Source organism: Leptinotarsa decemlineata, unplaced genomic scaffold (genome assembly GCF_025532065.1).
Source record: "Leptinotarsa decemlineata unplaced genomic scaffold, Ldec_3_MD MMD2_tig00000882_RagTag_RagTag, whole genome shotgun sequence".
Classification (NCBI taxonomy): Eukaryota; Metazoa; Arthropoda; class Insecta; order Coleoptera; family Chrysomelidae; genus Leptinotarsa; species Leptinotarsa decemlineata.
In genome coordinates, this window is record NW_027412556.1 from 16,631,155 (window position 1) to 16,658,652 (window position 27,498).

Consider the following 27,498-nt stretch of genomic DNA (forward strand, 5'->3'; position numbering starts at 1 on the left):
TGTTCAAACCTTATCCCATTTCAATCTATCCAACTAGTCTTGAATGCATTTATATGATCAAATTTAACATAACAAATATGTAACTATTAACGAAGATTTATGTCGCAAAAACACATAAATCGAATAAATCTTCATATCAGTGTCTTGATTTATATTTGAATAAATAAACATTCGAATCTGCTACTTTCATATACATATAGTTTTCAGTTTTGTAAACAGATATCTTTTGTGTTTCCATGGAACTTAGCTGCCACACGCTATGTGTCTAAAATTTACCAAAAAATTCCATGTCATTTTTTTCCATTATAGAAAAAACTCTTTATTCATCTATTCAATAACTGCATAGTATAAACAATGTCCTACATGTAAAAGAATTCATTTTTAAATCTATCTAAATGATTACTCTATCATGAAACACCTACTTCTTCAAAGTGTGTTTACAAATCCTGTTAAACCTTTGTGCTGCTGAAGGTTGGTATACAATAAACCACAATAAAACCATTGTCAAACATTTACGTCATTTTCATTTTTGAATACTGTTTGAAAAATCTCTCTTGGATCACCACTATTGTTACACTGGCTAAATGTCTTATTTATTTTTTCCTTACACAATTTCCATGTATCTGTCGAAATTTCGCAACCGATGTGAAATGCTGTCTATTTCATTGCATTTCAAACATTAATTAGAGTCACTGATTCCATCTCTCACAGTTTTTGAACCCACTGCATATATTTCGTTTATTGCGTTGTATGCAAGGGATTTACATTTTGACGAAATATTGCGGTTTCCAATTACTTTCCATACCGTACTCCAATTTATATTTGCGAATTTCCTTTCTATTAATTGTTTCACAGTTTTTGAACCCACCGCATATATTTCGTTTATTGCTTTGTATGCAAGGGATCTTCATTTTGACGAAATATTGCGGTTTCCAATCACTTTCCATACCGTACTCCAACTTATATTTGTAAATTTCCTTTCTATTAAAGGTTAACAATAACTTTTTTGGAATAATTTTGATGTCTCACAGTTTTTGAAACCACCGCATATATTTCGTTTATTGCTTTGTATGCAAGGGATCTTCATTTTGACGAAATATTGCGGTTTCCAATCACTTTCCATACCGTACTCCAACTTATATTTGTAAATTTCCTTTCTATTAAAGGTTAACAATAACTTTTTTGGAATAATTTTGATGTCTCACAGTTTTTGAACCCACCGCATATATTTCGTTTATTGCTTTGTATGCAAGGGATCTTCATTTTGACGAAATATTGCGGTTTCCAATCACTTTCCATACCGTACTCCAACTTATATTTGTAAATTTCCTTTCTATTAAAGGTTAACAATAACTTTTTTGGAATAATTTTGATGTCCCACAGTTTTTGAATACACCGCATATATTTCGTTATTTGCATTGTATGCAAGGGATCTTCATTTTGACGAAATATTGCGTTTTCCAATCACTTTCCATACCGTACTCCAACTTATATTTGTAAATTTCCTTTCTATTAAAGGTTAACAATAACTTTTTTGGAATAATTTTGATGTCTCACAGTTTTTGAACCCACCGCATATATTTCGTTTATTGCTTTGTATGCAAGGGATCTTCATTTTGACGAAATATTACGGTTTCCAATCACTTTCCATACCGTACTCCAACTTATATTTGTAAATTTCCTTTCTATTAAAGGTTAACAATAACTTTTTTGGAATAATTTTGATGTCCCACAGTTTTTGAACCCACCGCATATATTTCGTTTATTGCTTTGTATGCAAGGGATCTTCATTTTGACGAAATATTGCGGTTTCCAATCACTTTCCATACCGTACTCCAACTTATATTTGTAAATTTCCTTTCTATTAAAGGTTAACAATAACTTTTTTGGAATAATTTTGATGTCCCACAGTTTTTGAACCCACCGCATATATTTCGTTTATTGCTTTGTATGCAAGGGATCTTCATTTTGACGAAATATTGCGGTTTCCAATCACTTTCCATACCGTACTCCAACTTATATTTGTAAATTTCCTTTCTATTAAAGGTTAACAATAACTTTTTTGGAATAATTTTGATGTCTCACAGTTTTTGAACCCACCGCATATATTTCGTTTATTGCTTTGTATGCAAGGGATCTTCATTTTGACGAAATATTGCGGTATCCAATCACTTTCCATACCGTACTCCAACTTATATTTGTAAATTTCCTTTCTATTAAAGGTTAACAATAACTTTTTTGGAATAATTTTGATGTCCCACAGTTTTTGAATCCACCGCATATATTTCGTTATTTGCATTGTATGCAAGGGATCTTCATTTTGACGAAATATTGCGTTTTCCAATCACTTTCCATACCGTACTCCAATTTATATTTGTGAATTTCTTTTCTAATAAAGGTTAACAATAACTTTTTTGGAATAATTTTGATGTCTCACAGTTTTTGAAACCACCGCATATATTTCGTTTATTGCTTTGTATGCAAGGGATCTTCATTTTGACGAAATATTGCGGTTTCCAATCACTTTCCATACCGTACTCCAACTTATATTTGTAAATTTCCTTTCTATTAAAGGTTAACAATAACTTTTTTGGAATAATTTTGATGTCTCACAGTTTTTGGAACCACCGCATATATTTCGTTTATTGCTTTGTATGCAAGGGATCTTCATTTTGACGAAATATTGCGGTTTTCAATCACTTTCCATACCGTACTCCAACTTATATTTGTAAATTTCCTTTCTATTGAAGGTTAACAATAACTTTTTTGGAATAATTTTGATGTCTCACAGTTTTTGAATCCACCGCATATATTTCGTTATTTGCTTTGTATGCAAGGGATCTTCATTTTGACGAAATATTGCGTTTTTCAATCACTTTCCATACCGTACTCCAATTTATATTTGTAAATTTCTTTTCTAATAAAGGTTAACAATAACTTTTTTGGAATAATTTTGATGTCTCACAGTTTTTGAAACCACCGCATATATTTCGTTTATTGCTTTGTATGCAAGGGATCTTCATTTTGACGAAATATTGTGGTTTCCAATCACTTTCCATACCGTACTCCAACTTATATTTGTAAATTTCCTTCCTATTAAAGGTTAACAATAACTTTTTTGGAATAATTTTGATGTCCCACAGTTTTTGAATCCACCGCATATATTTCGTTTATTGCTTTGTATGCAAGGGATCTTCATTTTGACGAAATATTGCGGTTTCCAATCACTTTCCATACCGTACTCCAACTTATATTTGTAAATTTCCTTTCTATTAAAGGTTAACAATAACTTTTTTGGAATAATTTTGATGTCCCACAGTTTTTGAATCCACCGCATATATTTCGTTATTTGCATTGTATGCAAGGGATCTTCATTTTGACGAAATATTGCGGTTTCCAATCACTTTCCATACCGTACTCCAACTTATATTTGTAAATTTCCTTTCTATTAAAGGTTAACAATAACTTTTTTGGAATAATTTTGATGTCCCACAGTTTTTGAATCCACCGCATATATTTCGTTATTTGCATTGTATGCAAGGGATCTTCATTTTGACGAAATATTGCGGTTTCCAATCACTTTCCATACCGTACTCCAACTTATATTTGTAAATTTCTTTTCTATTAAAGGTTAACAATAACTTTTTTGGAATAATTTTGATGTCCCACAGTTTTTGAATCCACCGCATATATTTCGTTATTTGCATTGTATGCAAGGGATCTTCATTTTGACGAAATATTGCGTTTTCCAATCACTTTCCATACCGTACTCCAATTTATATTTGTGAATTTCTTTTCTAATAAAGGTTAACAATAACTTTTTTGGAATAATTTTGATGTCTCACAGTTTTTGAAACCACCGCATATATTTCGTTTATTGCTTTGTATGCAAGGGATCTTCATTTTGACGAAATATTGCGGTTTCCAATCACTTTCCATACCGTACTCCAACTTATATTTGTAAATTTCCTTTCTATTAAAGGTTAACAATAACTTTTTTGGAATAATTTTGATGTCTCACAGTTTTTGAAACCACCGCATATATTTCGTTTATTGCTTTGTATGCAAGGAATCTTCATTTTGACGAAATATTGCGGTTTCCAATCACTTTCCATACCGTACTCCAACTTATATTTGTAAATTTCCTTTCTATTAAAGGTTAACAATAACTTTTTTGGAATAATTTTGATGTCTCACAGTTTTTGAATCCACCGCATATATTTCGTTATTTGCTTTGTATGCAAGGGATCTTCATTTTGACGAAATATTGCGTTTTTCAATCACTTTCCATACCGTACTCCAATTTATATTTGTAAATTTCTTTTCTAATAAAGGTTAACAATAACTTTTTTGGAATAATTTTGATGTCTCACAGTTTTTGAACCCACCGCATATATTTCGTTTATTGCTTTGTATGCAAGGGATCTTCATTTTGACGAAATATTGCGTTTTTCAGTCACTTTCCATACCGTACTCCAATTTATATTTGTAAATTTCCTTTCTATTAAAGGTTAACAATAACTTTTTTGGAATAATTTTGATGTCTCACAGTTTTTGAACCCACCGCATATATTTCGTTTATTGCTTTGTATGCAAGGGATCTTCATTTTGACGAAATATTGCGGTTTCCAATCACTTTCCATACCGTACTCCAACTTATATTTGTAAATTTCCTTTCTATTAAAGGTTAACAATAACTTTTTTGGAATAATTTTGATGTCCCACAGTTTTTGAATCCACCGCATATATTTCGTTATTTGCATTGTATGCAAGGGATCTTCATTTTGACGAAATATTGCGTTTTCCAATCACTTTCCATACCGTACTCCAATTTATATTTGTAAATTTCTTTTCTAATAAAGGTTAACAATAACTTTTTTGGAATAATTTTGATGTCTCACAGTTTTTGAACCCACCGCATATTTTTCGTTTATTGCTTTGTATGCAAGGGATCTTCATTTTGACGAAATATTGCGGTTTCTAATCACTTTCCATACCGTACTCCAACTTATATTTGTAAATTTCCTTTCTATTAAAGGTTAACAATAACTTTTTTGGAATAATTTTGATGTCTCACAGTTTTTGAACCCACCGCATATATTTCGTTTATTACTTTGTATGCAAGGGATCTTCATTTTGACGAAATATTGTGGTTTCCAATCACTTTCCATACCGTACTCCAACTTATATTTGTAAATTTCCTTCCTATTAAAGGTTAACAATAACTTTTTTGGAATAATTTTGATGTCCCACAGTTTTTGAATCCACCGCATATATTTCGTTATTTGCATTGTATGCAAGGGATCTTCATTTTGACGAAATATTGCGTTTTTCAATCACTTTCCATACCGTACTCCAATTCATATTTGTAAATTTCTTTTCTAATAAAGGTTAACAATAACTTTTTTGGAATAATTTTGATGTCCCACAGTTTTTGAATCCACCGCATATATTTCGTTATTTGCATTGTATGCAAGGGATCTTCATTTTGACGAAATATTGCGGTTTCCAATCACTTTCCATACCGTACTCCAACTTATATTTGTAAATTTCCTTTCTATTAAAGGTTAACAATAACTTTTTTGGAATAATTTTGATGTCTCACAGTTTTTGAATCCACCGCATATATTTCGTTTATTGCTTTGTATGCAAGGGATCTTCATTTTGACGAAATATTGCGGTTTCCAATCACTTTCCATACCGTACTCCAATTTATATTTGTAAATTTCTTTTCTAATAAAGGTTAACAATAACTTTTTTGGAATAATTTTGATGTCTCACAGTTTTTGAACCCACCGCATATTTTTCGTTTATTGCTTTGTATGCAAGGGATCTTCATTTTGACGAAATATTGCGGTTTCTAATCACTTTCCATACCGTACTCCAACTTATATTTGTAAATTTCCTTTCTATTAAAGGTTAACAATAACTTTTTTGGAATAATTTTGATGTCTCACAGTTTTTGAACCCACCGCATATATTTCGTTTATTGCTTTGTATGCAAGGGATCTTCATTTTGACGAAATATTGTGGTTTCCAATCACTTTCCATACCGTACTCCAACTTATATTTGTAAATTTCCTTCCTATTAAAGGTTAACAATAACTTTTTTGGAATAATTTTGATGTCCCACAGTTTTTGAATCCACCGCATATATTTCGTTATTTGCATTGTATGCAAGGGATCTTCATTTTGACGAAATATTGCGTTTTCCAATCACTTTCCATACCGTACTCCAATTTATATTTGTAAATTTCTTTTCTAATAAAGGTTAACAATAACTTTTTTGGAATAATTTTGATGTCTCACAGTTTTTGAACCCACCGCATATATTTCGTTTATTGCTTTGTATGCAAGGGATCTTCATTTTGACGAAATATTGCGGTTTCCAATCACTTTCCATACCGTACTCCAACTTATATTTGTAAATTTCCTTTCTATTAAAGGTTAACAATAACTTTTTTGGAATAATTTTGATGTCTCACAGTTTTTGAATCCACCGCATATATTTCGTTATTTGCTTTGTATGCAAGGGATCTTCATTTTGACGAAATATTGCGTTTTTCAATCACTTTCCATACCGTACTCCAATTTATATTTGTAAATTTCTTTTCTAATAAAGGTTAACAATAACTTTTTTGGAATAATTTTGATGTCTCACAGTTTTTGAACCCACCGCATATATTTCGTTTATTGCTTTGTATGCAAGGGATCTTCATTTTGACGAAATATTGCGGTTTCCAATCACTTTCCATACCGTACTCCAACTTATATTTGTAAATTTCCTTTCTATTAAAGGTTAACAATAACTTTTTTGGAATAATTTTGATGTCTCACAGTTTTTGAACCCACTGCATATATTTCGTTTATTGCTTTGTATGCAAGGGATCTTCATTTTGACGAAATATTGTGGTTTCCAATGACTTTCCATACCGTACCAATTTATATTTGTAAATTTACTTTATATTAAGGTTCAACAATAACATTTTTGGAATAATTTTAATAAATATTTTTTGTGCCGATTGAAATATTTTTGTCCCATACCCAGAGATCTTCTTGAATGAATTCATAATATTTTTCAAGAGAATTTTGTATTTGAATATTTGTGTCATTTTTAAACATAATGTTTAAGGACGACTCATATGAGATTTGGACTCCACAGCTTGCCCACAAATTTTGTAAAGTTTTAACAAAGTTTTAACAGCGACTTTGGTTTTAGTTCAAAATTTGTTGGGTTCAGACCACCTTGTATAATTGGTAGGTGTAGTTGCTCTCTGCCCACCCTATATAGGTGCCCACTCCAAATGTAATTCCCTGTAATTATTTTATTTTTCTGGCTCTGTTGTTTGGAAACTGGTAATACTTGTCCAATGTACCATGCTTTAGAGAATACCGACATATATATTTACAAATTGAATTTTTTTGATTAAATATAGATTACGTGAGTAATTGACTTGTAAAATTGTGTGAATATTTTGTATAATCAGGTTCCAATTTATTCTGATCATGTCCTTAAATTCTGCATATACTCTCATTCCCAAAATTTTAAATATTTCATGAAACAAACTGATAGGGATTCGATTATTATCCATAACAATTTTCTTCACTTTCTCTTCGGTTGTTGATGTGCTGAGGCATCTGATAGGAGTGTCGTCATTTGAGATCGAACAATCTGTTCTCTGGAAAATTCTCTCAATTAGTTACCTAATGAAACTTCGTTCTCCATTTCCAACAAATTGTTAGTCAGAAGATTAAATTGGTTGCAGATTGCACTTTTCTCAGTGTAGCTTGGAATTTTCTTCTCAACGATATGTAGATAACTGAAAAGGTCGCTCCATGTGAGTTCAACTCGGTCATCTACAGTTGAAAACAATAATTCCAAGCTATTTAATAAAGAAGAAATGAGCAAATAGCACGCATCTTCGAGTAATTGAAAATTTATTTCACAATCAACCTCATTGTATTTTTCATTCGAAATTAGGTCATATGAAAGAGAATAAAACGCCTTTGCAATAATAACAGAAAGAAACCCACTTATAGCGAATGCTGACGTCAGAAGCTAGCCGTATTAGGAGTTGTAGATCTCTTGAACAGTGTTGTCAAACCAATAAAGTCAAAAATCGAGAAGTGCAAAACAAATTCGAAGAAAAGTGGACGCTCACTTACGAAGACAAGATTCAAGTCAAATTTTTTTTTTAATAAGCTTAAAACAATAACGAACGAAAAATACTTGTATTATTGTGAAAAAGCGACAGGCGCTTGATATACAAGCACAAAGCGCCCACGCTTTTTTCACAATAATACTAGTATTTTTCGTTCGTTATTGTTTTAAGCTTATTTAAAAAATTATTTTTGACTTTTTACTTCGATGTTTTTTTTAAAAGCGTGTTTTTTAATTTTTTAAACTATATTTATTTTTCATTTTTCAGTTTCGTATGCTGAAAAAGTGTATTTTTTAGTCTTTTTGAACTATATTCATTTTATTCAATCAGCCGCATATTGTATAGAAAAATGACCATTGATATTTTCCGATTCCGGAGAGGGAGCCTGAAAATCAGCTACCAAGCCCAAGGCAGCAGGCGGGCAAAGGAGGGTTACAAATAAGGCAGCAGGCGTGCGTGTTAAAAAAAATACTTTTTTCGAATGAAGAAATACATGTAAAGTGAGTTCGAATTATATCAAGGAGGTTAAGTATAGCGCCATCTGCCCACGAAGCAATGATGTTGATAATTCTGTCAAACACAGATACCGAGCTTGAGAGTTACAAACAAACATACATACATACACACATACAGGTGAAGCTTATAAAAGCGTGTTGAAAAAAATATTTTTTTCGAATGAAGAAAATACATGTAAAGTGAGTTCGAATTATATCAAGGAGGTTACGTACAGCGCCATCTGCCCGCGAATAGATCAAGCAATAATGTTGATAATTCTGTCAAATACAGATCCCGATATGAAATGAAAAGGAGAGTTACAAGCAAACATACATACATACATACAGGTATAAATCGTGTGAAAAAATCTTATTTTGAAGCAGCAATTTTATCAAAATCCTGATTGAAAATCGGAATTCTACAATATTCCGGGGTTTGTCGAAATTTCATGATTACTTTGTTGAATTCTGAATTTGAACTGGGAATTAGGTGATCTCCTTCACAAAAGCATTTTTATGACCCGTTTACTATACTTAAATTTTGACCTCAAACAACGCCCTCGGTACCAGAAATTCTACGAAACGCAGATCAATGAAAGAAGTAACAAATTGATAGATCAAATGGTCATGGTGTGTAAAGCATTTCACAACCGGTATATAAAAAATTATGTATTTGCTGTTTATTAGCCGTACTCTACGGTTTTCCAGGCTTGGCGTTCCAACTGCAACTGCGGTAGTTGCCGAATCAACTTTGATAATGTTTGCCGCAATTACAAACGAAACGTCTGACTAAAAGTTGTAGACCAAGGCTGATAAAACCGACAGCAGCAAAAATCTGTTCAATCAAATGGACTTTGTTTTACTGTTTAGTTTTATCTTCTGCTTTTATTACTTTTTTACGAAGGCATAAAACTGCTATTTTTCAACTAAAAAATATAGCATAGATCGAATGAGGATTAGAACACAGAACATAAAAGGGCAGAGGATGTGGTTTGGCTATTTCGACAGTTCGTTTCACAATGATATAGAATTTTCCATTCAGTGCTTTCTATCTTTGAATTTGAATGAAACGAAGAGTGTGTGAAATACCTATTGATGTCATTATGTGTGGAATAAACCATCGTTCAAATGTCTGTCATGGCTTATCTGGGTGAAGCGCATCCGAAGGGTCCAATATTCCATAACACTGGCACATAAATCAATTTGAATTTGACCGATGCCATGAGTTATGTTGGCTTTAAGGACCGCTGTAGTTTGTGGCTCATTCGCATACACTTGCACTAAAGAAAACCCCACAAGAAGAAGTCTAACGGGGGCAAATCGCACGATCTCGGTGGCCAGTTTACATCACCTCCACGTGAGGTGACCACGCCTCCAAAACGCTCCCTTTCTTGGATCTCATATGAATTGTTATCGTCCAAAATTCAACAATTTTGTTTGTTCACGTACCCATTCATCCAGAAATTGGCCTCATCGCTGAAGATGACTTTTCGATGAAAACCAGGGTCACTTGCCAAGTACTCAAGAGCCCATTTAGCGAACACATGTCGTTGTCTATGGTCGATCAGTTTCTGGGTCAGTTGAATTTTGTACGGCCCAAGTCACGATGCAAAATTTGCCAAGTTGTGGTCTGTGAAAGGTATAGTTTTTGTGAGAGACGCGAAGTTGACTGCTTCGGATTCTATGAAACAGACAGCGGAGATGTTTGTAAAATGGGCGGAGCGCGCGGTACGTTGCCCGAACAGAACACCTATTTTGATAATTTTTGTGTTGTTGAAAGTTACATTTTTCCATGGTCATTCGACAAAATGGACTGAATAAATGACAACTGATTTGACAGATGTAGCTTCAACAAAGCTTCAAAGCTTCAAAGTTTGTAAGTTTCTGTTATAAGACCCTATTTTTTTTTTATTTTTTTTTTTTCAAAGATATGAAGTATTTATATACAGTTTATGAAAAAATAGTTAATTATCTTATACACCTATGTCCTTGAACTAAATCAACATATCTCATCTAGAAACTTTTGTAACAAGTTATTCTGCAAAGGAATTAATAAATATTCAACGTTTGTTTGAAGGTGGTTGACAATGTTTCGTGGTGTATTTAATCAGTTCGGACTTCCATTGTCTAATATAATATAAATTGATTTGATAACCCTGAAAAATCACAAAAGATTAACCGAAAATAACAATTTTATTAAACAAAAAACTGAAATTACAAAGAAATACAACAACCAAACAAATAAAAATTGAAATAATAATAAAAGCAGAAAAAATTGAAAAATTAAAAATATTTTTAACAAAAAATGAAAAAATTAAAATTACAAGATTTCAAACCAAGTTATGTCACAACGTTTCAATTGTTAGTATCCACAATGGTCTTCGGGTGATAACTGGACTTATTTCTCCGAAATCTGACTATTTCTCTCGGAGGAATAAGTCCAGTTATCACCCGAAGACGATTGTGGATACTAACAATCGAAACGTTGTGACATAACTTGGTTTGAAAACTTTCAATTTTAATTTTTTAATTTTTTGTCAATAATATTTTCAATTTTTAAATTTTCGGCTTTCATTAATTGATATTTCAATTTTTATTTGTTTGGTTGTTGTTGCATGTTATTTTTTTGTAATTTCAGTTTTTTGGTTATTAAAATTGTTATTTTCGGTTAATCTTTTGTGATTTTTTCAGGATTATCAAATCAATTTATATTATATTAGACAATGGAAGTCCGACTGATGAAATAATAAATATTCAGTACCATCAACGTATCTTCTTGATTTAACCATTTTATGATCTATGAATTCCTTTAATTGAGCCCTCCAAGCTAAATCTGAACTCACTATGAAGGATTATCTGCATGCCATATACAAGTCTTTGAATGCGAAACCTTGGTTGTATCAATTTTTAGAGTTTTCCAGCTGATATTTAACAATCAAAGTATATATATATTCTTCGAATTCACAGTAAAAGATAAAAATACATCTTTCGGAGATGACAATGCCAAAGTTCCACTTTGTTGGACCATCATAGACCGTTCAAAAGAAATCTCTTCACGATTCGGCGAAAAAAAATGTAACATCCCACCAAATGTAACTGAATTTACTTAATTTCCTATGATCCCAAATTAATGTTGCATTGATATGGTTTATTGATGCGATCAGATGAATATTGTTAGTTGCAGCCAAATTTGCTAAAATATTCTGTGATTTACTATTTCTTAGAGTTTCCTCTTCTATATTATGAATTATCAAATATAAATGAATTGATGGATGTCTCTTCAATTTTTTTACCACTGAATCGCAAGCCTCCACATGATTCGCAGGACTTTCATCTAATTTCAATAAGACCGTGATAATATTGTCCAAAATGCTTGTGATGGTAGGTGTAGGAAAAAATGCATTCACCGGAACAACTGGCATTTTGTAAAAGAGTCTGCATGCAGTTCATATTGGGGTAGTCTGGGAGTTTTCAACTTGTCTAAAGTGTTGGAAGTTTTTTTACTCCCACTGCAGTTATTGAATTACACATCAGTTTTGATTGTGTATTCACCTATATATTAATACTGAATGGTTATAGGCCTGAGGCATTTTGAGATGAAACTAATTTGCTGAGAATGCGAGTTGATGACTCTTTCAATTCCGAATAATATTTCCGAATCCATTATTTTGAAATTGGCTCCTGGCATAAGAATTTTGGTAAAGTCTGAATGGATGAATCTGATATGAAACTAATTTGAGACAAAGTGGAGGGTGCGAAATGCGTAGACAATCAACAAAAACCAGAAAGCGCAACAAATGCGCTAAAATGCGTAAAAATACGCAGACTCTACGTATTTTGTAAATTGCTGGCAACGTTGCTCCTGACGCAATATTCAACATTCAACACGTTTTTTATTGTTACAAAACATCATATTTTTGTGGAAATGTTACAAACCGATGATCTGTGTGGGTTATTCATGTTCCTCAGGTATGTCCGTGAACGAGGAGGTGTTTGTTGTGATGTAATTAAATTATTCAGAATCGCGACACTTTCGAAGGTGAAGTCACTCGTTTATTAGTAACCGAGAGTGTTTTGATTACGGTTGTGTATTACTCGCATCTGCAAACATATCGCTTGACCCAAATACGAAAAATCCATGTCAACTCAAAAGAGTGATCACATTTATTCAATGATTAGAAAATGTCTAGTTTTTTCGAAAATTTCTATTTTCTGACATCTCCATGAGGAAGTATTGTTTACTTATGAAATCATTTTTTGGAATGGTACACGAAATTTAAATACTTCTTGAAGAGAAACTACTCTTCCAATCTAATATATGCTCAGCCTACTTAAAAAATATTTGAAATACACAAAAAATTTATAAAATGATTATATAATTAGCAAAACTGCCTATCCTATCTGAGGTGTTCGAGCGGATTCTGAAAGATCAAATTGATTCTTTTCTTTACAATAATAATTTAATAACAAATGTTCAATCTGGATTTCTTACATTCTATAGCACCACCACCGCTCTTGTCAACATCACCCAAGATTTATTCAAAGCGACTGATAATAATGAAGTAACTGCCATGGTACTCTTGGACTACACTAAAACATTCGATACATTAGACCACAATATTCTGTGTAGGAAAATGTCATTTCTCGAATTTAGTGAAGGGACTGTGAATCTATTGAAAAGGTACATCAGAAATCGGACTCAGTCAGTATGTCTGGATGGAAAGTGTTCTAGTGCTTTACCTATTGATTATGGGATTGGGCTCTATCCTTGGCCCAATTCTGTTCTCTCTATATATATCCGACTTCCATAAAATAATTGATCATTGCACAGTTCATCATTATGCAGATGACACTCAGTTATATTATCGATTTCCTCCAAGTAACTGACAGGTGGCAATGGAAAAAGTTAACAGCGATCTACAAAAGTTACTGGATCTATCTATAGCCCATAACCTGAAATTGAATTCTGAAAAATCCCAGCTGATACTTTTTGGCCCGAAACACAAAAGACGGAAAATTGAAGGAAGAATTGAAATCCAACTTGGACAAGACTTTCTACAAACAATTACAAAAAGCAAGAACTTCGGTTTGTGGCTAGATGCTGATCTGAGATTTCACAAACATATAAATTCACTTTGTCGTAGCTCGTACAGTATCTTACGTCAACTCTATCGAAGTAGAGATATTATGACTTCCAAATTGAAGTTGAAACTTTGCGAAACCCTCATATTGTCTAGATTAGCATATTGCGATATAATCTACGGACCTGCTTTGATACAAACTGATATAAATCGCTCACAAAAAATACAAAACAATTGCATTCGTCTTTCTTATGGTGTGAGAAAATTCGACTATATATCCCCCAAGTTCGAGGAATCAGGTTGGTTACCGATTGCTAAAACTTGATAGCTTCACCTACTCGTTAATACACATAAATTCATCATTTACACAAAGCCAAATTTTATTTATGAAAGATTTTAAACTTTCAGATCACAGAATAACTCGAGGACACGAAACCGTCACACTTTTATTATTCCAAAACAGTCGACAGCCTGTTTTCCTCGTAGTTTTATTTACAACTCTTTCAAACACAAAATTTAGACACTACTCCATATATAATTTCAAGAAAAAGTTGAAAACATATCTGAAGTCTTCTGGATAGATAATATATTCATGTTATGCCTTGCTCATAGCTTATTTAAGCTAAATAGATTTTTAATATTCACTTTGGAATTTATAACCTTTGTTTTTTCTTAGTCCCACAAAGATTCATGAACTACTCACTTACCAATGTATACTAGGTAATTATTTTTATATTTCTATATAAAATATGCTATCCCCCAGCTCAAGTTGTAAAACAGCCTCGGCTAAACGCCCTTTCATTGATTTTTGTATTTACTTCTTCTTTATAAACAATGTATGTCAATGAATAAAGCCCATTTATTCTTATTATTATTATTATTATTATTATTATTTTTTTCACCGTAGTGTGCGCTGGTCAGGCCCTATCCCCCGAAGCCCCGATACATTCGGGAGGGCGCGCCAGCATAATCAACCAATGACCACTCCCCACACCGTAGGGTAAGTGATCATTGGGTCCGAGAATCATGTGCCCTGAGCAAACGCAGTGAGCCAAGAATGACAGCCTTCTGCATCTGTGCGGCTAAGATTTCTGCCTTAGTGCGGCAAGCCGGTATGATTTTGAGATTCGAGAGTAGAGAAGACATCATTCCACCAAGGACTCCAATAATCAGAACGACCATCTTGACAGAGTGATCTGGATAGAGTCTGCGGAGTTCGAAGAGAAAATCTCGATATTTTATCCGTTTTTCCTCCTCTTTTCTGACGATATTCGTCTCGCCAGGAGCTGAAAACTCCACGACAAATATCGTTTTGGTCTGGTGGTCGAGAAGGACTACATCAGGCTTATTAGCTTGTATGAGCCTGAGGGTGGGGAACGAATAGTTCCAATAAATTCAGCACTTCTCGTTCCCCACAACGGATTCAATATCCCCCGGAGCGTAGGGCAACACCGGTGTCTCGTCAATACCGTAAGAGTGCCGTAGATGGTAATATAGCACTCTTAGGGCCGCGTTATGTCGATGGATATAGGCCGAGACCGCATATGCTGGACATGCTGATAGCAAGTGCATTAGAGTCTCGGGCGCCTCGCGGCAGGCCCTGCACCTTGTGTCAGGAACCTCTATACCCATCACGCGACTGCGGTAGACTAAGGTGTTGAAGACACCATCCTGGCAAGCCATGATGAACCCCTCAGTTTCCGACTTCAGCCCACTCGACCTGAGGAAAGCGAACGTCAGGCGCTTTGATAAGCCAAGGTCTTCAATGTTATTGAAGAAGACTCCATGCATCGGCTTATCCCTGTGTCAGAAGTAAGGTGATCTCTGCGGCTTTTATCTGAGCTTTTGCTGAATGGGTTACAACTCGGTGACAGAATTATGATCACCTCGGTTCAGTATCGAAAACTATACCGAGTTCATCAGCTGCTCGAGCAGCTGCCCTAAGGAGGAATGCTCCAATTCCTGCTCTCTCATGGTCACGGACCATGCAGAGAAGGGGATCCGAACTCCTGACGACTTTACAGGCTGTATCCAGTACCATTCTGTCATGTAGACACTCCAAACTCAAAAGTCCACGACCTCCCTGTTGTCGGGGGAAGTACAACCGTGGAACGGATGATTTGGGATGCAAACTCCTATAGAGATGCATCATTTTTCGGGTCCTTACGTCGAGTTGATACAGCTCCTCCCGAGTCCACTTCACTACTCCAAAGGAGTAGAGTAAGATTGGAACGGCAAGCATATTTGTTGCAGCTACTTTGTTCTTCCCCGACAGTTCCGATGACCAGATCTGTCGAAGTTTGTGCTGATACTTGCCGCGGAGAGAGTTTTTCACTGCAGTTACCTCTTGTGAGTGGCGTTGTTCCACCCCGAGGTAAGTATACGTCTCTCCGGCATCGAGATGGTGTAGGATGCTTCCATCTACGAGCTGCACATCCTCTCCGTAGTCCCCGCATCGTCCTCTTTTGAGATGAACCATTGCACATTTGTCTATCCCGAATTTCATACCGATAGCATGCGTGTACTCTTCCACCACCCTCAAGGACTGATAGAGATCCTTCTCTCCAGAGGCATAAAGTTTAAGATCATCCATATAAAACAGATGGGTGACCTTGTGCCTCCGGTTTCCGGGGGTGCCACAGTTATATCCTCGAGTCTTTCTGAGCGCAACGGATAATGGCAATAGTGAGATGCAGAATAGAAGGGGGCTGAGGGAATCACCCTGAAATACACCCCTTCTGAAAGTGACCCACCCTGTTTGAACTCTTGCTTGACCAGATGTTATGGTGAAGCGAGTTCGCCAAAGTGGTGTCAGTTGTTCAATGCATCTCACTATGTTGTCGGGTACCGCAAGGCATCTGAGCAAATGCAAGATGAGCTCATGCGAAATTGTATCAAATGCCTTACGGTAATCGATCCAGGCCATAGAGAGGTTACGCTTATATTGTATCGAGTCCTGCGTTACACATCTATCGATGAGCAGGTTCTCTTTACATCCAGCGACTCCTCTCTTCGACCCTCTCTGCTCATATATCCGTTCGAACACTCGGTCAACTGCGGTGAGTATTCGTGTGTATAAGATGCTTGTAAACAACTTATAACACGAATTCAAGCATGTTATCGGTCTGTAATTCTTAGGAATCGACAAATCTCCGCTTTTGGGGATAAGAACGGTCCGCCCCTCGACAAACCAATCCGGAATCGGCTGCTCTCCATCGAGCCATGAGTTGAAAACTCTGGCCAGATGGTGGTGGGTACTTGGTAGTTTTTTCCACCAAAGTGTTCAGCCCATCTGGGCCTGGAGCAGCAAAGTTCTTGGAACCAACGAGGGCCCTTCGAACGTCATCCGGGGTTATCGGGTTGCGCAGTTCATTGGGCTCAGGCTGTCGAAGCTCTCTGTTGAAAGCTTCGAACTGCGCTAGGGCTGGAGTGTCTAAGTTGAGTGGCTGCGGTGTTCATAGATATCCTTCCAGAAGGATTCCACCTGATCAGCGGTCGGCGGATTATCCACAACACGTGGAGGCTCTTGGAATAAGCGAGAAGGTTTCTCGCGGAACCTAAGGTTTTCCGCGATACTTCTCGCTCGCCCCACTAGTGACTTCTTAGCAGCCACTAGCATTCGTATCCTATCAAGGCAGTGCTGTTTGGTGGTCAGCAGCACGCCTTGGCTCAAAGTGTGATGGATACGTCGTAGATTGGCGGCTATTCGCCGCACTGCGGGCGTGAAAGGCCTGTTGGCTGCCCTGTAATCCATCACACATTGGATACGAGACGCGTGTTGTCTCGCCGACGTGATTTTAGCCTCCATCTTGTGTACACGCCGTTCAATCTTCCGAACCGCAAGGCCGGGATTTCGTCCTTCCGATTCGGAAAGCGATTGGACGACGTTATACACGGCGGTGTTGATTTGCCAGATGTCAGCCTCTTCTGTTAGAACACTATGAACCTCCGCATCCAAACGAGCCAGTTCTTGTGGCTTCAGGGGCTTAATCCTGTGGAGCGCCCTGCGTGTTATGATTGTCGTCTCCATTGGTGGTATGGTGCTGGTCTCCTCTCCAGCCGTGCCAACGGGTGGTAGAACTGCCACTTCCACCACTTCGTTAGCAGGCTGGAAAGGAGCTATATAGCCCTGCCGCCGAAGATAGGATACGTAATCCCTAAGGTTTTGGGCAGAAAAGGCGGCATGCTCCGGATGTGTTTCACACCACAGAGCATGCAATCTCGCCATGTACCCTCTTCGCGCGGGCTCACTACTCTCGTAGCAATGAATAAGGCTATCTCTTAGTTTATGCGTCCACTCAAAACGTCCGTTTTCATTGCCAGGGTTGTCATCAGTAGGCAAATCATCGTTTTGGGCCCCACCACCTTGCCTCTGACCCCTCCGAGCGGGTCGATTGTGGGGGCCCCTTCCTTGATTAAAGGGAACCAAGTGTTGGGTCCACCGGGTGGTTAGCCCTGTGGACCCACGGCCGGCACCGGAGGAAGAATAGAGTTCTCCTTCCCGGGTGCGCCTGGGCTGCCGGTCCGGTTTTGAACCAGTTGCTCGGGTAAGTGGTGTCGCAACTCACCAAAGGCCAAGGGTGTTAGTGGCCATCCCTGCTTATTTATTTTATTTATTATTATTATTATTATTATTATTATTATTATTATTATTATTATTATTATTATTATTAATAATAATTCAAATTAAACAATAAATATAGAAAGGAAGACTAGATAGCCTCAACAAGTCTTCATTGAAATTACTGGATAACAAATTATGTTAAAAATCTGACAAATAAAAAATTTTAAGTTTAATTTATAATACTATCAAACTAACTCACTGTTAAGAAAACAAGTATAGCTGAGGCATCAGTCAATCTAATAATAACATTAATGATCTTCAAACATGACTCAACCTCTGACGGAAGCACCAAACTCTCACGAAGGTTCTAAATAGATGAACCTCTATTATACTCTTCATGCAGTCATTGTTTACTGTGGTTCTGACGTTGAATCTGGTCATTATTCCGCCATGGTCAAAGACCAAACGGACTGGTTTAAGTTTGACAATAGTCGTGTCACTAAGTGTTCTGGCGATGTATTGAATTCATTGGAGCCTCTGGAGACGCCCTACATTTTGTTTTATGAGAGATTGGACATTGGCAGATCAAGATCTTCAGATGATGTGGTGCTCCAGGTTTTTTCGGGTTTTCCTGTAGCTGAAAAAACAAATGCGCCACTGGAATCAATGAAGTTGCCCCGGAGCGCCAAATAATTTTTGTTGTTCATTTATAATTTCATTATTTGTATTTTGGAAGTGTTAATTTAACTACAAACAAATATTTCTATTAGATTCATTGTATTCCAAAAAGTTCTCATAGATGTCAGCATGAATTTTTATGGAAAGTTTCGATAATATCAACTGTATATATGAATGTTTCATCAACAAAGTATTGTTGATTGTTTAAATAAAACGACACAATTATTTCAAATTTTGCAGACATTTGCAAACCGCTACTTATATAATTATTGAACTGCATTATCGCAAATAATTATATTTTTTTTATGATGAACCTGTATATTACAAAAATAGAAACTACTTCTCCATATTGATACAAAAATGTAGGAAGGAAGCAATCAATTCCAAAAATTAATTCCTTACAAAGATGTGTAAAAAAGTAACTTTCAGACAGAAACTGGAAGAGAAAGCCCTCTCGAAACAACTACTTTCATATAAACATTGAATTACATGAAAGAAAAAAATACTTTCGAAACAAATACTTTTATATGAACGCTAAATTATACGATAAACAAATATTCGTTATGGAATCGAATTAAACATCATTCACAGGATTTCTTCATAATATAATTAATCAAAAAGAAGGTTTTGACTTTCTACTTCTTCATCTTTAAAAAAAATATGGGAATCTTCCAAAAATTAATCTCTCCTAAAAATGTACCCCTTTCAATTCATTTACAAAGATTTTAGCGGGGTACACAAAAAATTCAAAGTCAACTTTCTCAAAAATGATTCAATAACAATGATTTCAAAACATCTGTTAAAATCTGTTTTTCCGGTAACCAGCTGTCTCCCTCCTACGAACAACAATTCTCAAAAGTCGAAACTTGTGCGAGATAAGGACTAACGAGGTCTTACCTTTTAACGTGTGATTCCTAACAATGATTGTATCAATAATTCAATTGTTCATTATATAAACATTTTGTTACAAAAATCAATCAACACTGACGTCGTATGTGAAATATTACGTAAACATATACCTTGAAATTCATTAAGCCAATCAAATATTATTGATAAACCAAGCTTTTATTCCTAAAACTGATTTGGTAAGATGCATTCAGAAAAATGAAAATTGAAAATATTGGATCAAAATTATCATTTATTAAAATAAAAGTTTTATAATGGAAACTGAAAAATATTTATTTAATTTATTTGTTTATAAATTCTCATAAATATTGGTGGATTTCACTGAAATTAGTTGCAAAAATTAAAATTTATTTGTTTATAAATTCTCATAAATATAGGTGGCTTTCACTGAAATTATTTGCAAAAATGGAAATAAATTTAGAGACAACATCGTTTTATATTATTTTAATTTTTTGTAAGCTCAAAAATATTTCTTGTGGATACTCATGATAGTCTCATAATCTCATAAATAGAATTCAACTTCAATTGAAAATCATCTCTCAAAAAATTGTTTTTCAATGTGGAGTGAAATAAATATATTTTCAATTGGTGCATTTGATAATTGAGGGGTTAGGCTGGACAGTTCATAAAAAAACAGACAAGTCAGGTAAAGTTCCTAATTTCAAGATTTTCCTTGCATAACTTTCTCTCATCTTAGATTCGATTTCAAGATGTATCTTATCTGTTATAGTTTCTGCATGAAAATTGCTGAACAAGGAAGAAAACATGGTGCTAGGGGGAAAATTAATCAAAATCGATCCGAGTTATCAGGGACGAAATGGGGTGAACCTCTGGACGTGGAAAATTATTTTACACGATTTTTCGCCAAACTACACCTTTATGAAACTTGGTAAAAACCTAAATATTCCACACATGGCAACCATTAATTTTTTCATGTTTTTCCACCACCACCTGCTTCAAAGAGTGACAGTCACGGTAAATTCAATAAATACATTATGTAATATTTTGATAAATCCAAAGTAGACATTGATTTTTTTTACATCATCTGAAATCAGATGTTTCAACAGAAAAAGAAATGTTAATTTCGAAAAAACTGCTTCTCATACGTAAATATTTTCGATAGAAGATGTTTTTTTAGGTTCAAAAACAAATTGGAACACCACTTTTTCTGATTTTTCTTAGAAAGTGTCAGGCTATGTGAAAATATGGTTCATACACAAGTTGCAGATATTTTTTAAATACCTAAAACTTTCACATTCAACTTTGTTCGATAGGAGATGTAGTTCACCTAAAAATCGTGAAAAATTATTTTGAACTTGTGAGAATTCACCACATCACATCTCTATAGATTCAGATTACTTCAATTCATTTTTCCCCTCTTCGACAATTTTGATGCTGGCAATAACTTTCATGATTTTTTTTCATAGTCTTTAAGTAGGCTTTTGCGCTGGTCTACAGATGTTCCGAATCGATATACCTTGATGGTTTATGTTTTAATTCAATGAGTCATCTCGAATTAACACATTTCTCAAGAAGAATGGGACTGAAATTAAATATTTACACATATTACAGTCTGAATTATTCATATATTTCATTAATTCTCGTTTATATTTGCGAAGTAATAACTCACTCTCAATGCGAAATTTTGTAAATTGATTAATGTCTATAATGTTTCGCAGAAAATTTTGTGTCAGCTGTGGTTTTTGTGAGTAAGCACGAATCTACTGTACCTACGTTTTGGAGTCGTCATGAAGTATAAATAACCCGGTAAGTTGCGAATTGCTTTTTAGAATCTCTCTGTTCTAATATATGACATGAGTCTACACAACAAATGCTATATTATAAATATTAGTTATTAATATCATACTCAAAATGTATGTAAACAGTTGAGGTTTGTTGTTATCAATATTGTAGAAACTGGAAGAACTTTATTCAGAAGTTTGAGTTGTTTATGGAAGCAGCATACCTAGAAAGTAAACCAGAGAAAGAAAAGATTGAAGTGTTCCTGAATTTAATTGGCTACCATAAACTCGAATTCCACAAAACTTTTGGGTATAGTGTTGAATATGGAAAGCGTATTTTGTGCATAATTAAATTTTAGAAAAAAAATTATACGATAATATCGTTTGAAATGAAACTCAATCAGTTAACTTCCTGACAGAACTAGGTGAATCTACTGAAACTACTGAATATGTTGATCCTGATTCAACGATTCTCGAGATTGATATTTATGAAAAAACAATACAGGAAAGAAAGAAAGTTGATAATTATAGAGCGACTAAAACCAACTGATGTTGAATGAAAACGGTATTCATCATTCACAACTGAATTATTCATATTTTAAAAATTGAGAGCCATTTGCCAAATTTCAGTTATTCACCGAAAAATATTATTGAGGTGTCATAAGATTCGTAATCTCACCCAGGGTAATTTGAATTCATGCCAAGTTTCGCAAATAAATAATTCATGGCTCATGCCATGCAATTTTTCGGAAATTTTGAGCAATTCCAATCGTCACTCGATTGTGGAAACTAACAATCGAAACGTCGTCAAGTATAGTCGAAGTAACCGGTATTGTAAATAGTTGAAGGTATCGGCGAACTCAAAGGCCAAAAAAACAAATACAAAGAAATATTGCCGCTGCTAGCTAGTCCACGTGGACTACAGAATTGGCGGTTCGTATTGGATAATTTTTACTAAACGAGTTTTATGATTGGCTGAAGAGATATGAAATTAAATTTGAAGTCGTGTTACGGTGACGAGGATGTTTAGACACATCGCGTTGTCAATGTTCAGTTCAGGAACTGATCGCGATTTGAGTGTTGTAATTCGATATTGGTGCAGTTATGATTACTTAAAATTTGTATTATCTGTTTAAAATGTGGCATCATTGGACAAGTACTAATTGTAATAACGGGTGTGATAAAAACGCAGACGTTTTTCAGTGTAGTGATTCCAATAGCGATGGTGAACAATAGGAAAAAGAGATACCAGTGGATAAGATTCGGATGAATTTGAATATTGAAACACAGAGAGTATGTTTCAGTGTATATAAGAATCTACATCTCAAGTTTGGTTTCGAAGGAAACTAACTATTACAAGCAACATCAGATTTGACTGAAATTCATTTCTCAACTGTACGTAAAATAGTCAAAAACAAACCTTACGAACGCAAGACACGATGTGATACGGGATTACCACAACATTTCGATGTTCATCTGATAAAATCATCGAAAAAAAAAACAATATACGACTGTTACAAAAGCATTGAGATTCCTACAACTGAAATCATAAGGAAGAAATTGAATTCTTTCGGCCATAACGTGAGCTGCTGTGACAAAACTCTTCAGAAACTAGGATTCAGATTTAAAACAATAAACAAACATCAAGAAGTTATGGAAAGCAGAAGAATAGTCGAAATGCGTAACAAATACTCAGAACAAATAATTAAATATAGACAAGAACAACGGCAAATTTTTTATTTGGACGAAACTTGGTATTACCCTCACGACACAGTTACGGAAGGGTGGACTGATGGTTCGAGAATGTGTACGCCTAACATGCCTGCAAAGGAAGGATCGCGACTTATCATTGTGCATTGCGGAGGAAGTGAAGGATGGGTTCTGAATTCTTTGAAATCATGTGGAAAAAAACTTAAGGACTGCAATGTTGACTATCATTAGAAAATGGAAGCTAATACTTTTGAGAAATGGTTTGATCCCAAATTCGGATGCGAATAGTATAGTAGTTTTTGACAACGCTTCCTATCATTCGCGACAGTTCATCAAAGTACCGAGTGCGAGGTTTGATTCGCAACACACGCCATACAAAACAAACATAATTTCCCCTCACCAGAGAACATAAAACTCATAAAACAAGTCAAGAAGGGAAACCGCATGGGCATTTGGGAAAACTTGAACATTCGTAAATTTAACAGTCATAAATCACTTATCGAGGAACAAGTACCTACAAATCAAAACACAACAAGACCTCACATTCAATATATTAAACAAAACCATACACATTCCTAGAGAAGATCTAACACAAAGAATAGTACCCGATGCAGTACAAATACAGGCAAATTCACCTGAAGTACCTCAAATACCTGAGTTGAGACGTTCGGACCGTATAAAGAGGCAGACGACAGGATTAGTAGTTCAGTATGAGGAGTGCCTAGAAGATGACAGTACGACCAGCTGTCGAAAGCGCTCGCAGATAATTAATAGAAGATATAAAGCTCCAAATCCTTTTTGTGAAATTTAATATTAAAATATTGAAAATAAAGGAAAATTAGTTGTATCATTCATATCATTCATTCATTCATTCATGATATCATATCATATCATTCATATATATATATATATATATATATATATATATATATATATATATATATATATATATATATATATATATATATACTACCGAAAGGGAGGAGAACAGGCAGCTACCTTTCCTAGACCTACTTATAACACGAAAACCAACTGGCAACTTGGGTTATACAGTTTATCGAAAACCCACACACACCAACCGCTATCTACAAGCAGCATCACACCACCACCCTACTCAGCTACAATCCGTAGCCAACACGTTAATATCCCGCAGTTTCCGCCTAACAGAACCAACAAACAGGGCAACAGAATTGAGGGAGACAACAAAGGCTCTGCGACAAAATGGCTACGGACCAAAGATCATTCAAAAGGCCATCGACAGACAAAGAAGAACCAGAAAAACATCCACTAGATCGACAGAAGACTCTCCACACGACAGACAATCTGTGACACTACCTTATGTCAAAGGTGTGACCGACAAAATCGGGAGAATACTAAGACGTAAAAATATCCGCACAACCTACAAACCGCACAAAACGATATCCAGTTGGCTGCCCAGACCGAAAGAGAGAATTTCCCTAGAAAACTAAGGAGTATATAGCATCACATGCGGGGACTGTGGTCAACAATATATCGGTCAGACCAACAGACGTATATCTGCCAGAACCCAGGAGCACAAAAACTCGATAAGAACAAAACAAACCTCCTCTGCCCTCTTTCAACACCATCTACAAACAGGTCACAAGATTAATTTTGAGTCCACAAAACAGATAGCACAGGTGCAAAACCCAAGAATTCGACAAATCAGAGAAGCTATCGAAATCGAAAAGCAAGGCCTCATCAACAAAAGGGATGACTCACTATACATCCCAAGGATTTAGAAAACAATAATTAAAAACAACCCCCAAAGACAACCACAAATTGATAATGAGCCATCGCAGGTAGGAGAACTGCCAGAAGCCATTAACAACCCCCAGGTAGAAAAACAGGTAGGAGAACTGCCAAAAGCCATCAACAACCCTCAGGTGGAAAAACAGGTAACAAATCCATACAACTTACGCAAGCGAAACCATATAAAAACACCACAAGAAGAACCTAACATCAGTTACACCTCTCGAAGCGAAGCAGTAACTCGTCTTGATAATGCCATCATCTCGCTACTTTATCGTTCACTTGAACTATAACTTGGTTTGAAATCTTTCTTTGAATTTTTTCAATCTTTTTTTTAATTTTTAGCTCATTTTTGTTTTTTATTTTTTTTTACTCTGTGGTCATTGTCATCTTCATCTTCATTATTTTATTCGTTTCATTGTGTTATCATTTCACGTTTCATTGCTTAATATATCTGATATTTTAGCTAATCATTTTAGTTTCATTTGTTTTTTCATAGATTTCGAATATTATTACAATCATATTAGACAATGGAAGTCCGAACTAGTAAAATTTTATTCCAAAATTGCTGCATTTTGACTTAAAAAACCGTCGTCCAGATTTGTTATGTTTGGTTATGACATTGAAACCAAAGTCCAATCGTCCCATTGGAAGGGTCCAGGTCTGGCTCACTGTTTTCTTCAATTACACTGACGTAGAGCATCAGGAGTTCTTGTCACATGATACAGTCAATAAGTAGTATTATCTTGAAGTAGGCCGGTATTGTGGAAAAACAATACGCAACAGGAAAATGCACCTGCTCACTCGTTATTGTTTGTTTTTTCGGTTAAAAACATAACCATAATCATGCCTAAGCCGCCGTATTGATCATATTTGGCTCCCTGGGATTTTTTCCGTTGAAGGGGGCAAAAAACAAATGAATGAATGAATGAATATTTTTTAGAAGAATGAAAATTCACTTTTTATAACAGACCTCGTAATTCAAAAGCATATCGAAAAACACTGTAATAAAAAATGGAAACACTACCTTAATTCAGAGCCAGACCAAAATTCTAAAACTATAATAACACATTAACATTTTTACATTCGTTCAAAAAATTCATGTTCATAACAAAAATATATTTACCAATCTGATAGAATATGCAAAAATTATACAATTTCTTTAACTAATTGATTTTTCATCATAAAAAAACATAATCTCTCCTGAAAATATTTCCTTTTCAATTCGATTGAACTTTCTTGTTTCCAAAATTTCACTCAAAATATGGTTTATTTATTGAATAAGAAATTACAAAAATGAGAAGTTGAAAAAAATTACAAAATTGAAGAAACTAAGAGTAAAACTTTCCCTCGGTTATCTTAAAGGCGCGATTTTGTTCCATCCTTTACATAAAAGAGGACGTATGCTTCTCCACTCACAAGCGACTTTGGTGAAATTGGTGACACGTGTGAATCGTTGTATTTGTGCCACGCGCTAGTATACGGGTGTCTGCAGTATGCTGTATAATGTCCTCTGTTAGTAGTCCCACTGTGATTTAAAAGTGCATATAGATTATAATAAGTAGCCACATTTTCTCCTGCAAAATTGTCCATATTCAATCCTTCTAGAGGAAATTCGATGACATCATTCAATTTGCCTCTACTTTCCGTTGGAGAGAATCTTTTTAAATGTATTACTAAAATATAGGGAAACTTGTGGATTGATAGGGACTTTATGCATTTTCTCCTTTCCTTGCATTTCGAACACGTCGGTTTTTCAATTCCATAATATTTTTTATTCATCTGAGTGTGAAATAAATCGAATTTACGTGAGGCTTACAAAAAATATTGTACTATTCTATTGAACTCTACAACTACTGGTTTTTGTTTCAATTTCTTCGTTTTATTGGACTATTATGGTATTCTCTCGATAGAAATGGTACTACAAAATCATGCCTATGTTTGAAATATAAAAAAAAATTAAAATAAAATTTTCTGTATGAAGGAAAACTAGGCAAAATAGGTAAACTGGATAAAAACAATTAGGGAGTCGAATTCTGTTCTATATGATTCTGTTTTATATGGTTCAAGTGCCGATTATTTATTTCAATATTAATTATTCGTAAAAGAATTCGTTCAGGGTACATGAATTCATTTTAACAAAAACAAAGTTGAAGATAACAAAATCCTGGCTGGTAGGCCAAGTCATAAACTGATCTTAAAGTTTATATAAATCCAATATAAAATCAGCTGAAAATTTAAAATAAACAGAATAGGACTCATCGACGAAATGTTCACAATTATGGAAAACATTTGAACTTGAAACAACGGCAAATCGTATTGTATAGATTGAACTTGGTTGAAGTAGACGCAGTGTTGTCAAATTTGAAACTTATTGAAAAACTATGATAT

General features: G+C 34.8%; 1 protein-coding gene and 1 pseudogene across 2 annotated transcripts in view; both read right to left on the minus strand.

Annotated features, from left to right (window-relative positions):
- Positions 1 to 27,498, minus strand: part of if (integrin subunit alpha inflated) — a 288,652-nt gene that overhangs the window by 199,610 nt on the left and 61,544 nt on the right. The window lies entirely within an intron of this gene.
- LOC141482230 (origin recognition complex subunit 2-like) lies at positions 11,368 to 15,537 on the minus strand (annotated as a pseudogene).